Below are 13,452 nucleotides of genomic sequence, written 5' to 3' on the forward strand. Positions count from 1 at the left end.
GCCCGAATAAACGATTACTGAGATTAATCATATTTATTTTTGCAAAAAGCTGATTGATAACATTGCGTTGTGAGAAAATTAAAAAAAATCATTTGATTAATGAAGCATTTTATAATGTAATGTGTACGATATTTTATTAAAAATACGCTATCATTTCTCGTAGATCATGTAGTTTATAAATTGATTATAATCAAGATTATAAATTTTTTGTCAATTGCTTTCTATCTAACCTTGTACATAAAAAAAATCTGAAAGGTTTCAGATTTTAAATTACGTCCAAAGGGGCGTTCTTTTAATAATTTGTCTGTTACCTTTATTTATTAAATATCACGTTCTTCGAACTTAAAACATAAAATTCAGTTCAATAGCAATATCGCAAAACAGTTTTAAATTGAGCATATCACTAGAATTTCCGATACAGAATCTCGCTCGCTGGAATTAAAAATGTTTTTTCTGTACAACGTTGTCATCGCTCACTTTGAAATTGTTGAGTTTGTTAATCAAAAATTCCTTAAAGTTTTAAAAAATATGAAATCGATAATAAAACAAATTTCAAATTTGGGCTTTCACATGCCCATACTCGCAGCAGGATTACGTCATTCAAAATTCGATGGCTCTATGTACCGTTGTTTTATTACAATGCGAGAAATATGCATACATTTATGCAGATGTTTCATTATTTAATTTCTTCAAATATAATGCAGGACTCTAACATTTGGTGGCAACAGTTTGAAAAGTGAAACGTACATTTATAGTGAACCAACGCAAAATCGCAAAACGAAAACAGAAGTCCTTTAGGGACAAAGCCCCTTTGGACTAAATGGACTTAAAAATAGAAGGTTCTTTGGATTGAAATAATATTTTTTCCTGTCCTTTGATAGGGTTATTATTTTATCATAAATGATATGCAGACATCCAGCTTTCGTCTTATTTACGATTTCTTGAAAATAAGGCAATATTTCTGTTTGTCATTTGTATCAGATCCGACTGAAAGATAGGTATTATAATTTATTGGAGGAAATTGTTTTTCATTTCAATAGAATTTTAATGAGTTAATTTTTTAATTTGCGTATTCGAGAGGTCCGTGGTTTGAGTTCCGACTTGGGCAATGCTCATTTTTCATGACTCCTCCTTCCAAACAAACCTAAATGTCTCTACAATTTTTTATTTATTATTCGATACTTGGAAGTATAACTGGTATTTATCTGATTAAGCTTTAACCAGCATTGTGAAATATTGTTCTAAGGCGGTGGCAGTTAGTTTTTGAGCGTGGAAGCAGGGCAGTAATAAGAGGAAAAAATAAAATTGGCAAAGGATGTGCCACTATCTTTAGTTGCACAAAGATGAGGTTTTCTTTCCTATTTCATTTCTTTTTGCTATTGGGCTGGTGACATCGTAGTCAGCACTTCCTCTTCTCTTGTAAAATGTATGAGCATATCTGCTGTTCTCAAAAATAAATTCAGAACATGCGCTGGTGATTGACTTTCCTTAGTCTTTTTAGCAGGGAGATGTTTTACCTATCGTAAGGTATCTGTGCATGTTTTAATCTGCTTGCTTTACTTTTGATGTACAGCTTTTCAGTATATCGCTCTAATTTCTTCTGATTTGTCTTGTCGGATTTTGGTTTCAGAATTCTCGTGCAGCAGGAGAAAATTCTCATCTGTCATTCGAATCTGTCTTTCTGTCTGTCTGTTTCCATGGTTTGGGAAGGTTCTTGATGTATTATTTGGGACACCTTCTTCAACTGTTCGCATGGGGTTCTCGGTAGTAAAGAGAGCTAGGATTTCTTCTTTCTCGAGAAGGCATTCAGGACGTCTGCGGTTTAAAACTACATTTCACGCAATTTGTACCACAGAAGTACAGATGCTATGTGTGGCTAAATCTCTGGCATTTATAGCACTGAATTGGCCTATTGTTTTTTGGTTTGAATTCCCTTATCCTTACATTTATACCTAGAATATTGTTTACATTTAGACGACTCTTCCTGCTTTATTCTTCATTAGTTCAAGTATATATATCGAACGTTTTTCAATACCAATTTCATTTCTCTTATAAAACTATTTTACCATATGTTGTGGAAGTGTCTGGCTGCAAGGTCATCTTTAATGCCTTCTTCGGAAGTCATCTATATAGGGAACTCTTTTAATAATAACTTCAACTGATTTTTCGCTTTTACTCTGATATTAATGAGCAAAAATATTTCTTTTCTGTTAGTGATCGGTCAATCTCATTTTCTGCGTTGATGAAAAAGGAAGTTTGCTTCAACGTGAACTGAACAAATGACCAGTAATTCTTTCTTTAGCTCGTTCCAGTCAGAGTCGTTATTACAGTTGGAGGAAGTTTTTTTGTCACTACATATATTACACCATTTCTTTCGTTGTCTGTCTGCAGATCACTTAGTGATGAAAATTTATTCCACTGTGAAATTTCAGTCATCTCTGCAGAGCAATTTTTGCCGCCAGGTTGCCATTTCTTTACCTTCAATCTCCGTTTCTTGCATCGATTCGCTCTGAGCCTCCACGTCAATAATATTATATTCCTCTTTCTCCATATTTATCATAATTTTAGGTTAGCTTGCATCGAATGCATTTTTGTAGTCTTTAGAGATTTTCACATCTCCAAGTCTTATGCAAGATAAGTATACGTATCGTTAGCCTTATAGTGCTTTGTTCTGGCGTAAACTTCAGTTCTGGATCGTTGTCTGCTATTTCAATAGCTTTCCATTTATTTTTCCTCTATTCAAATTCTGATACTGTTCTAGGAATTGAAACATCATTTCGACATTTTTTCTCTTACCTAGATTTCTCTGAAGTATTGGTTCGCTTTCCCTTCTACTACTTCTTTTTTTGTAGCTATTTCTGTCTTTGGTTGTTTTAAAAAGCCTTCAAGTTTTATATGTCCTGAGAGTTTTGATACAACAGAACTGTCTTCAGAATCTTCCGAGATACCTTCACTATCATTCGGTTCTATAATACAGCCACCGTTCAAACGCGTTAAGAATTTATCCCCAGAAATTCAAAACATATAACTCTCACAAAATGTCATTTCTACCATTTTTGGACGAACATTTCAGATATTATTCAAAACCAGTCATGTCTTAAACAAAACAGTCACAAGTGGCTCATAAGGGTATTTATATCAACAATAAAAATGGCTGAAATACAAACGTATTTTTGAACTTTAACCACACCAAAATATGTTGGTAACACAAATGCGTATTACCTATTAGATTCAGTTGGGATAAATTTGTTATTAGAATTTTTAGCAAATAAGGAAAATCTGGGACACATCGCCCTGCGATTGACAGTATGAAAAACTGCAAGGATCTGTCAATGCTTCCATGATTAGATACATTTAGATAATATAATGTTTTTGTTCAAAGATATTCTGACAGAATTAATCACTGAAATTTTATTCAGCTCAAATTTTATTCATGCGATGAAATTTCAGTTGATTCATAATAACATTAAATGTAATTCAGAATTAAAATTTACCAAATTTAAGATGTAGTTGGAATCTTTCATATATTTCTTAAGCAATAACATATCAGCAATACCATTCAGCTTTGGTTGGAATATGAATTTATAATAGATATATAATACAATAATATGTTCTGTTGCTAGAAGTAATGTATAAGAACCACGGTCTTGATGTGCGATTAGAAACATTACAAGGTATTTTCCCCCTCCTTTCCGCATGTTTTCGTGATTAATTGGAAGCACGCTGGGAATGTATTCGGGAGGTCATGAATATTAATCCCGGCGAGGACAATAGCGGATTTTTTCACTTTCCTGATATTAAAAAAAAACTCTACAAAGACACTACAAGTGGCACCCGAACTGAAAGGTGATGAGCGATGATTCTTCACAGAAGGATTTGACGATTGGGTCCCCAAATCCGTAGTCGCCCTTTATAATGGGAAGTATATGAGGTATATTCTTCCTTTTTTCCGAATGCCTTCGTGGAGTATCCGTAAGTGCATTTCACGCGCAGTCGGGAAGGTACAGAATTCGAATTCCAGCTAAGGCATGGCGGATTTCTTTAGTTCCCTTACTTCGAAAAATTCTAGAAAGATTCTACAGCATTATATTAGCGTTAAAGAAATTTAACATTGTAATGAATTTGAAAACGAAGACAAAGATGTGGAGAGAGAGGTATAGTAGAGTAAAGACTGATATTCTCGATTATAAATTTAGCAGCTATAAATTCTAAAACTTATTATATCTGTGACTGAGACAATCCTTTAAAATTAGAAAGTATGAGTTAAATTAAAAACACATTTATACATAATCAAAAGTTTGTAAAGTTTATTCTAAGTTTTCAATAGTTATCTTTAGTTAAAGCTACTATCCTGTCCCTTCTAATTTCAACTTACAATTTACTGCCAGAGTGTGTTTTTAGAATCGCGGTTAATGCAAATGAAGGAAGAGCGGTACTTAAGTCGAAGTTCCGCTGACTTCGTTAGAGAGCCAGAGATTCTGACTAGCTCGCGTTTGCCTTTTGGGTACACTCTCTCTAAGCTATAACTACGCTCGTACGTATTTCAGGCCCTTGATAGCTTCGGCGTTTAGTTAACATTTAGGGGTTAACTCCTTTAGAATTTTGATAGCTTCGGCTATATCGTTTTAGTTAAGCATTAGTTAAGTTTGGTTTCCTAGTACTCTTGCGTTCAAGCCCAAATGGACGCTTTTCTGTACGCTGTAACACAAGAGCCCTCTGTAAATTCTCATTTTAAGAAATAAAGAGTAATTAACCCTTCCTGAGTTTACACTTCTGTTGCCTGAGCTAAGGCGATTATTCACTTACCAGTTCTCGAGGTTCCACACACATAGCTTAGGAGAAGAGGTTGGAACCCTATAAGTGTACCTAAAAATATTGACACCTGACAGATAGCTGAGTATTCCCAACATGTGTCTGAAAATATTTGTGAATCATACATACATAATATAATTTTGATCTACTTATCCACACATTAATATGATTCAAAACTATATTAATTTTATATATCATTATATCTATCGTTTACATTTATCTATTGCTTTTTGATATAATATCTTAAATAACTAAGTTTTGAAATTTAGTTTTAAATGCATGAGCATATTGAATTTTTTTGTTAAGTGCAAAATTTGGTTTTTTCCCCGTTTACAAGACTTACTTTAATTAATGCTCCAGTGAGCTTATAACATGAGTTTAAAACTTCTTAAGTTTTAATAAGAAGCTCTCTTTGTAGAAAATATACAGTTCCTTCACATTTTCTCTCTGTTTTTTGCCTATTTGAATTCGGTAAAATATCTCTCAAACTACACTACTGTAAAGATTTCTTAATGACGATATATATAAAAATGATTCCGAAGTCGATAGATATATGAGTTGTATAAGATATATACATATATATATATATATATATCTTATAAGAATGTTCCTGAAATTTAACATTAAAAAAATGTTGCACATGGGTTTCATTTTCTAGTTACGGTAATTTCTGATCGTTTAGCTTGAGCGCCCTGGGCACAGACTACAACACGGTGAAATTAAGATATGCGATTCTTCTGTGGATCTATTCAATAGTCAATATTCAAAGATTAAATTATCGACGAGTAGAAATCGCAAGTATATGCAGCAGTGAAAATTATAGTGTGCTTGAAACAGCAGCGTAGAATGTATTTTAGAATACTTATGTTACCGTTATAACCAACAGTATACCAATATTTCTATCACCGCCGGAAATGTATTGTATAGTACATCAGATAAAATAGTGGAATCTGTATTTGGATTTATCTCGCAAGCTGAAATCACACCAGCATGTGTGATTCAGATTCATTTATTTTTGAAATAAATAAATGGATGGTATTTTCCACATGAGACAATACTTTTGTAGAAAATTAGGTTAAAAAACATTAAATAGAGATCGATTGCATAAAACTCTTATTGATGTCGAGAACGACTGTCATTCACCTCTCTTTTCAAGGAAAAGAAAAGGTGAAAATAAAATTTTAGGCGACATGTGACTGATTTTGCTGCATAAACTTTCCTAAGTGATTCAAGAAATCGAGGCATAGTTAGAATTAGAGGCTTACAATTAATAGTTAAGATAATCAATAGTTAGAATTTAAAACGCAGAGTGGAAAATTCTGAAATGGTACTTCTTCTTCCTAGATTATCCTTTAGTCAGACGTTTTTAAAATAAGGTTAAGTATTTAGTAGAGGTGCCAACTAACATCAATTTATATATGTCTAAACAATATCTGCTATAGTTTAAGTTCCATTAACAATGCAGTTTTATGTGGATAGAGAAAGATAACACAACTAGTTAATGTAAATGTATGTTATGTATTACAGCTGTGTGCATACTTAGATTTGTATTTTAATTTTATGTAAGAGAGCTGCCAAGTAAAGGGGGATTAAATTCTAATGCTTTTGAATAAGCTCTGAATTTAGAAACATTCCTTGACGATCCTTCTGGAAATTCCCTTTATCCTTTAAGTAAAAACACGCTTGACAACTTGAGCACTACCAGATTACGACTTTATACTACGCTTAAGAACACTTTCCCAAAGGAATTGGAGTAAATGATCCTTAATTTAGGTGATAAATGAAAGCTAAAAAACAATTCTCTCGGAGTGGGATTAAAAAATATCTTCGGCATGAAAACATCAAAAGGACATCAGACAGCCTTAATCACCTTCTTCTTCACCGAGCAGCACCTCATGATTTAAATTCCTTCGGAAGATTGCCTTGATGGAGAGTGGATAGAGAAAAAAATCTTTCTTGCCTTTGATGCCAACCCAGATCCCCACATTTCTCCTCGTCCCCTCACTCTTCGGGATAATATGGCGAGCATCTCGAACCCGATCACCACCCACTCGCGCATGCGCGCTTGTGGGAGTGATCCCTTGTATTTCTCCACCTTAGCATCCCCTCACGGTTTCTCAGAATCCCCGAGCTTTCCGGCGGCAGATAGCTGCACCAGTCTGGAGAAATGCCGCCACTGGCTGGAGTGAAGTCCGTTTCGCTTTTCCCATGTGCCCGCAGCCGGAGTACTCTGTTCCAGAGACACTTTGACAGCCGTCGGAAATATTGATACTGGTAAGTAAATGCCATTAAATTGCCTGTCACCTGAAAATTGCATTTATATTTGCATGCCATGCTAGGTATGCGGATACTGTTTTTAGTGGAAAGAAATAATGATATAAAGGAAACGTAAAGGATTGTCGCTAAACTAGTCATTCTACGCAATAGTATGACATACGTATTTATATTTTTGATGTAGTAAACCTCTGACCTACATTTTGTAAAAATTTGAAAATACGTATAAATTTAAGGAGAGTTTGAGGAATTTATGAATTTGTGTTAAATTAACTTAAATGCTTATACATTTAATTCCACTGTAATTAAGTTTTAACTTTTAAAATATTTTGTTTTCTATTATAGGTTAGAAATAAAGTCGAAAATGCGAGACAGTTATAGAAAGTATTGCAATAGTAGTTAAAAGAAAGTATAATTATTAAAAGGAAAAACATTCTAAATTATTTTACTTCACTCGCGTGCATTCATTAATGAAATTACTAAATGTGAAGCTCGAGAATCGAATCCCTAAAATGTCATTCAGTTTGAATTGAAATTTTAAATGATTGTTACGAGGATTTTGTTACTTTTATATCTAATTTTTGCAACAAGAATCTGAAAGAGATCTGAAATGCACCAAGGAAATACACTATGAAAAGAGAATGACATGTTTTTTTTCTATATCAAATTATTTAAAAAATTTCACTTGAGATGCAATGGAATAAATTAATTATAAAAGTTGAAAACAAATTAACGAATTCATTCTATTTATTAACACTATAATGCAAATGTTTAAATGCTTGAGTGATATTTAATTCATATTTTACTTTACTGTGAGTCTAATTATTTAAAGGTTTTATTGAAATTACAGCTTGAAATTAGTTGACCACAAAGAATATTCAAGAAAATATGAAATTATAGGATTTTAGTGGGATTTTGGAGGAATTTAAACCAAAGCATTACAGGAATTGTCTCGTGATTTTTTGGGGGGGACCTCCCAGGCCTTTTACTATTTTTTGTGCTCTCAGGGATTTTTAAGGAATGTTTGTGAAACAGTTTCTGATTCTTTTAACGAAAGACAAGAAATAGAGTTTCTTTTTATAGGATAACCCAAAACTAGTTTCTTCAACTTACGTATAATGAACGAAATTTAAATTGAACTTTTGTAGACCTATCGTGGTTGCATACATAAATATGAAGCGAATTTCTTCAAAAATTCTTCGAGAATGCATTTCAGGTTAGCTAGCGCATACGTGTTTTATTGTTTCTAATTTCTCAAAAAATAGAACTACTCTACTTGTGACCGGAGAAAAATATGTTTGAAATTAATGACGAAAATCGAAGAAATTGCACTCTAATTCTATATTACCGTAATTATTCAATGAAAGGTATCGTTTCATTGTATTCGTACATTTGTACATATGTACAAATTTGTACATATGCACATTGTACATTTGTACATTGTACATATGTACATGGTATTTGTACATATGTTCATTGTATTTGTTACATTGTATTTGTAAATAATCAGAAGTGAATAAGGTTAAAATAAAGCGGCAATTTCAGATTCAAAATGTCATCGAAATGTCACCGGACGTTTCTAGAAGATGGCGTGAAAGCACATTGCAGTGTCTGAATGAAGCATTAACGTTTTGAAATTGCTTTCAAGCAATGTTTTAAAAATTTTTTTATTCTCCAATATTGATATTTTCTGTTCATTTAAGTTTTAATTTGTTAGTTATTTCGTTTTATTGTTTGGGCTGTTATTGTAAATTATCAAAGAAATTTCAATTGATTATTTGATGTAATTTATTAGCTACGCAAGTCGTTAAAAAATCTAAAAATGACATGACGACCTCTTTGTGTTACAAAGATCCTGATTGTTTCTAATTGTGAAGAACCTTAGATTGCGATTAAAATAGAATGTAATATTTAACCTGGTAAATAATTTAACGAATATTTTTAATAAAGTTGCCGTATATACTTTAATTTTATGAAAAATTAATTTAAATTTATTAATAATACTTGAGCTGATGAGAATATCTGCTCCGTGTAGAATGCTTTAGAAGATGACTTTTTAAAGCAAGTTTTAAGGTATTTATTCAAGCGGAATACGTAAGAGAAAATAATAACACCAGAATCACAGAACGTTGCTTTTAGCCTAAATTACCACTAATTAGTACCAATCATAACGAATTCAGCAAATATTTAGGTAATTATTGAGATTGCATAAAAATGTTTTAAGTAATCGAAATACCTTCGATAAATTTTAAAGTCATTAGTTAATTTGATTTATTTAAGGAAAAATGGCAAATGAAAAGAGTATATTATAATCTATTAATTCAAATAAAATTTTATATGAGCAGTTCTTTTTAAATAAATTCTATTTAGTATTTCTTTTCGGGATAAAATTTAACACAAGTTTTCTGAGATAACACTTGGTAAGTTGATGGGTCAGTGGATGAATCAGTTTAAACTGTGATAAATATATAATTCTCCTTCTTAAGCTGATATTACTGTTAACAGAAATGAAAAGAGTCTTATAATTTCTCATTTAATACTTTTGAAAAATATTATTTTACTTCGAGAATTACTAAATGCTGTAAAGCTTTTAATGTTGCTTTAAATAAGTAAATTAAAGCGCACTTTGCGGACGCAACATTTTACAAAGCACACATTTAAAATCCATATGGCAGAGTAAAGTAAGAAGTGCTAATACTATAATAATTTTTTCTAATCGGATGCACCATATTCTTTCATTTTCTTAGCTAGCGTGCGTTGAGTTCAAGCGTTTCTTTAGACTAGCAGCTTTTTAGTTATACAAAACTAGAAGATTAATAAATAACAGTTAATTAAGTAGCCAATTAAAACGTTAGTTTATTTTCTCAATTGTTTTCAAATGAATATGATTTTGAACAGTAATCTGAAGTTAAAATAACTTTAGTGTTAAATACGGAGGCATTGTGAAATACGAAATATCACGTAACATGCTGCAATCTAATTTTACATCAAGAATAATATACGCGAAAGCTATTATAATAAGACTAATCGAAAATATATGTAAAATAATTTAATTAACTATGATTCGAAAAATTCTTAATTTTTGCTTTATGAATAGTTTATTCCCTGAGAAAAGCTTCTTAAAATATGGAGTATATTTATTTTGACACATTAATTGATTTAAAATCGAAAACTTTCGTAATGATTAAGGACTGTGGAAAATCTTTAAATTGAATTTGAAAATTCTGCTAATTTTTTATATCACGAAAAAGATAGTAGCTATAACTCTGGTTTTGTAATTTAATTTGTCATAATAATTAATTAATCTGTGATTAGAAAAATACTTTCTAATATTAATAAATGTAGCATTGCTTTATTCGTATGCACGAGAAATTGCAAAAATATCTTTTTTGCGTGTGATGTGATTTATCACTGAAGATAATGGTAAACGATCTATGAGAGACTTGAGAAACGTTCAACCTTTATAGTATCCAAAATTGGACTTTTACTTAACTCATCGTTAAGACTGCAATTTCTTTTTAACATTTTGCGAAAACATTTAAAGCAATACTTTAAAGCTGGCGATATTTAAGATACCTCAATTAAATTACGTGTTATTGCACGATTTGTTTCTCATTTATTAAATATGATTTCTTACAATAATTTCAATTACACAAAATGTTCTGGTGAATTTTTAATTAGTAGTATGCGATTATTTAGTCAGGGCAAAATGATACCACCATTTTGGGGTTTTATATAATTCGGAGTTGGTGTATACCTCCGCATCAGCTGTATAAGTTATTTTTTGCAGTCATGTGATTTGTTGACAAGTGATTTCGTTAAGATGTTTTTGGCTTGATTGGAATTAGATTGGCTTGGGTTACTCACTTTTGAAAGCTAAGAATATCCATCTACATAGAGGGATTCCTGCATGAAGAAAACATTTGGAAGACGTAAAAGCAAGTGCTGTGAACGCTATTCACTTTGAAACAGTGCCATTTGATAATGGCATGTCACTAGGTTTTCTTACCGTATTTAAATTGCAATAAATTATTTCTTACAACGAATGTTTTATGCAAAAATTCAATAAATGTAATGATATTATGTAAATTTATAAGTGGAAACAATCAAAGTAATCTACTCGTATTTTTCAGAACAAATATTAGATGTAAGTTTCTTTTTTAGCATTAAAATTCCAAAATAAATTTCAAATTTATTTTGAAATTTCTCAAAAATTTTGTACTCAGTTTCAGCGCTAGTAATGTCAGTTTTTTTGTTTCATGCACTAGCCTTGCAGTGATCGAGCAGTAAAGTCGCTAAACACTTTCTTTCTTTTCGCCATCGACGGAACAACTGGTCCACTGGGTGCTTTTCAGCCTGTTGGATCCCATCGATGGAATTAAAAATAAATACATGAAAAAATATAAACAAAGAGCTTAGTACTGTGTTCTCCGGGGATTGGTAACGAAACGAGGAACATTGAAATAAGGACCAGAACATGGAAAGAAGGTGCATGGTGGGAACTGCTGAGACTAAGCGGAACACTTTTCACTATTATGGTACATGTTAGGCATACAGTTATATTAAGGATGTGCTATAATAATCAGGTACAGATGTAAAGGTGATCAAATACATTACAAATTGTGGAGTACATTAAATGAGTTCTGTATTAATCATAATATTAAATATAATTAAAAACAGCAACAAAAAAAAAAAAAAAAAAAAAAAAACAGCCCCCCCCCAAAAAAAACACAAGACATTAAGTAAATTAATATATATACGGAGCGGGATGTTGACGGCACGTTGTCCAAGGAAAGAAGTCACTCCAGTCTGTCAGCAATGCCTTTAGCAATGCAGTCTCTAGTCTTTAGTGCAGTCTCTAATGCGGCTTCAGATCATGGCGAAGGGGCTACATAGGAGGTTTCGTTGTCATCGCCGTGAGTATCCTGATTACATGCCAATTTCTTTCAAAAAGTCCTTTGCGAAAGCATCCCTTTCCTGAAGCTAGTAAGCCAATTGTGCTTTCCCGTATTCAAGTACTTTAACATCTTCCAATCAGTGAAGGAATATTGAATTATAATTGATATAATATTTGTTACTGACGAAATAGTTTTGCTACTGTAAGGTTAGATAACTTGAGAATGTCCTCGAGGGTTATCAACCTAGGAGGAAGGTTACCTTCGTTGATGACTTTCTAAGAGAAATTTGCTCATGTTCACATTGCCCTTGGAGAAAACCACGAAAATCAATCATGCAACCAGACTGTTCACCTGTAGCCGAACCTGTGTCAAATTACCAGCATTCAGTGGTGTCGGGTATTTGTGGGCTTATAACTTTTAGAAACAAAATTTGAATTAAATTTTCTACAAAAAATGTTTAATTATGGTTTCTGCTTAGCCAGTATAATCAACAAGGATGCTTTTAAGAGTGTAACTTTTATTTTTTTTAACCTAAAATTTTTTAAATATTACATACAGCAACTCTAAAATTCTGGAGTACCTAGATTAATAGCTTGTACCATATTTTAGACACAGGATATTTCCGGTGTCTAAAATCTTTTTTGCAGTAGGCTAGATTCGCATTTATCTAACTGAAGTTGAATAATTTGATTTCAATAAAAATATTACATAGTTAAGAAATAATGTATTTTAATATTAAAAATTTGCTTAAGAAGTAATTGACGTAGCATCATCATGTTTATTTAATCTATGTCGAGAATAAGAAAACCAATTATTGCTAGGAATTTACAATATCAGCAAAGAAAGATCAGGGGAAGGCGCTAGACACCCTGCTTTTCTCTTTACATTTATACTGCGTATTTTACAGAACATTATAGGCTATACACATTCATCTAAATTAATTGAATAGCACCTTTAGGAATATGCTGTTTGTTACATTATATTTCTATATTATTTTAATCAATAAAAATGCTAAAAACAGACAAAAAATTGAGAGAGAAAATTTTCTTACTGAAATAAAAGGCAACATTAACAATTCCATAAATACAGTTCTTTAATAATTGCAGTCCTATAACTCAATTATAAGGGTAAGCAATTTTATTTTACGATTTCTTTGACCTCTCCTCTTTTCCCGTCTCATTCTCAGCAGAAAGTGATATTCAGCATTCCTGCAGCACGTATTGTTTGTTGTACGTTAAACCGAGAAAAGGAGTTCTGATAAAATTTTAATTCTCCTCTAAAATATATTTTATTCAGAATTTTTGATTACGAAAAGTATTTGCTTCATTAATTAAAGATTTCGTTTTACATTAAAAAAGAAAAAGATGCTTTTATTTTCTACATCTAGAAATTAAATCCATTTCTCGAATTATGAGAATTTGTTTTTCCAAAAAACAATGTTTGTAGAAGCTACAAATAAGCTAACTAG

The 13,452-nt window shown here is 31.8% G+C and overlaps 1 protein-coding gene across 3 annotated transcripts in view; it reads left to right on the forward strand.

Moving 5' to 3' along the window:
* Positions 1-6,931: 6,931 nt before the first annotated feature.
* The window catches only part of LOC118188575 (glutamate receptor ionotropic, NMDA 2C-like), a 938,424-nt gene continuing 931,903 nt past the window's right edge, over positions 6,932-13,452 (forward strand). For 2 of the 3 annotated variants that reach the window (XM_085820357.1, XM_085820355.1), the window contains exon 1: positions 6,935-7,086. The gene's annotated coding sequence lies outside the window, so the exon portion shown is untranslated. Of the gene's footprint in view, positions 7,087-13,452 lie in introns of all 3 variants that reach the window. The other variant, XM_085820356.1, reaches the window with a different exon arrangement.

The sequence above is a fragment of the Stegodyphus dumicola genome, chromosome 7 (assembly GCF_044657685.1).
Source record: "Stegodyphus dumicola isolate Sdum_Otavi_A_Nest chromosome 7, ASM4465768v1".
Classification (NCBI taxonomy): Eukaryota; Metazoa; Arthropoda; class Arachnida; order Araneae; family Eresidae; genus Stegodyphus; species Stegodyphus dumicola.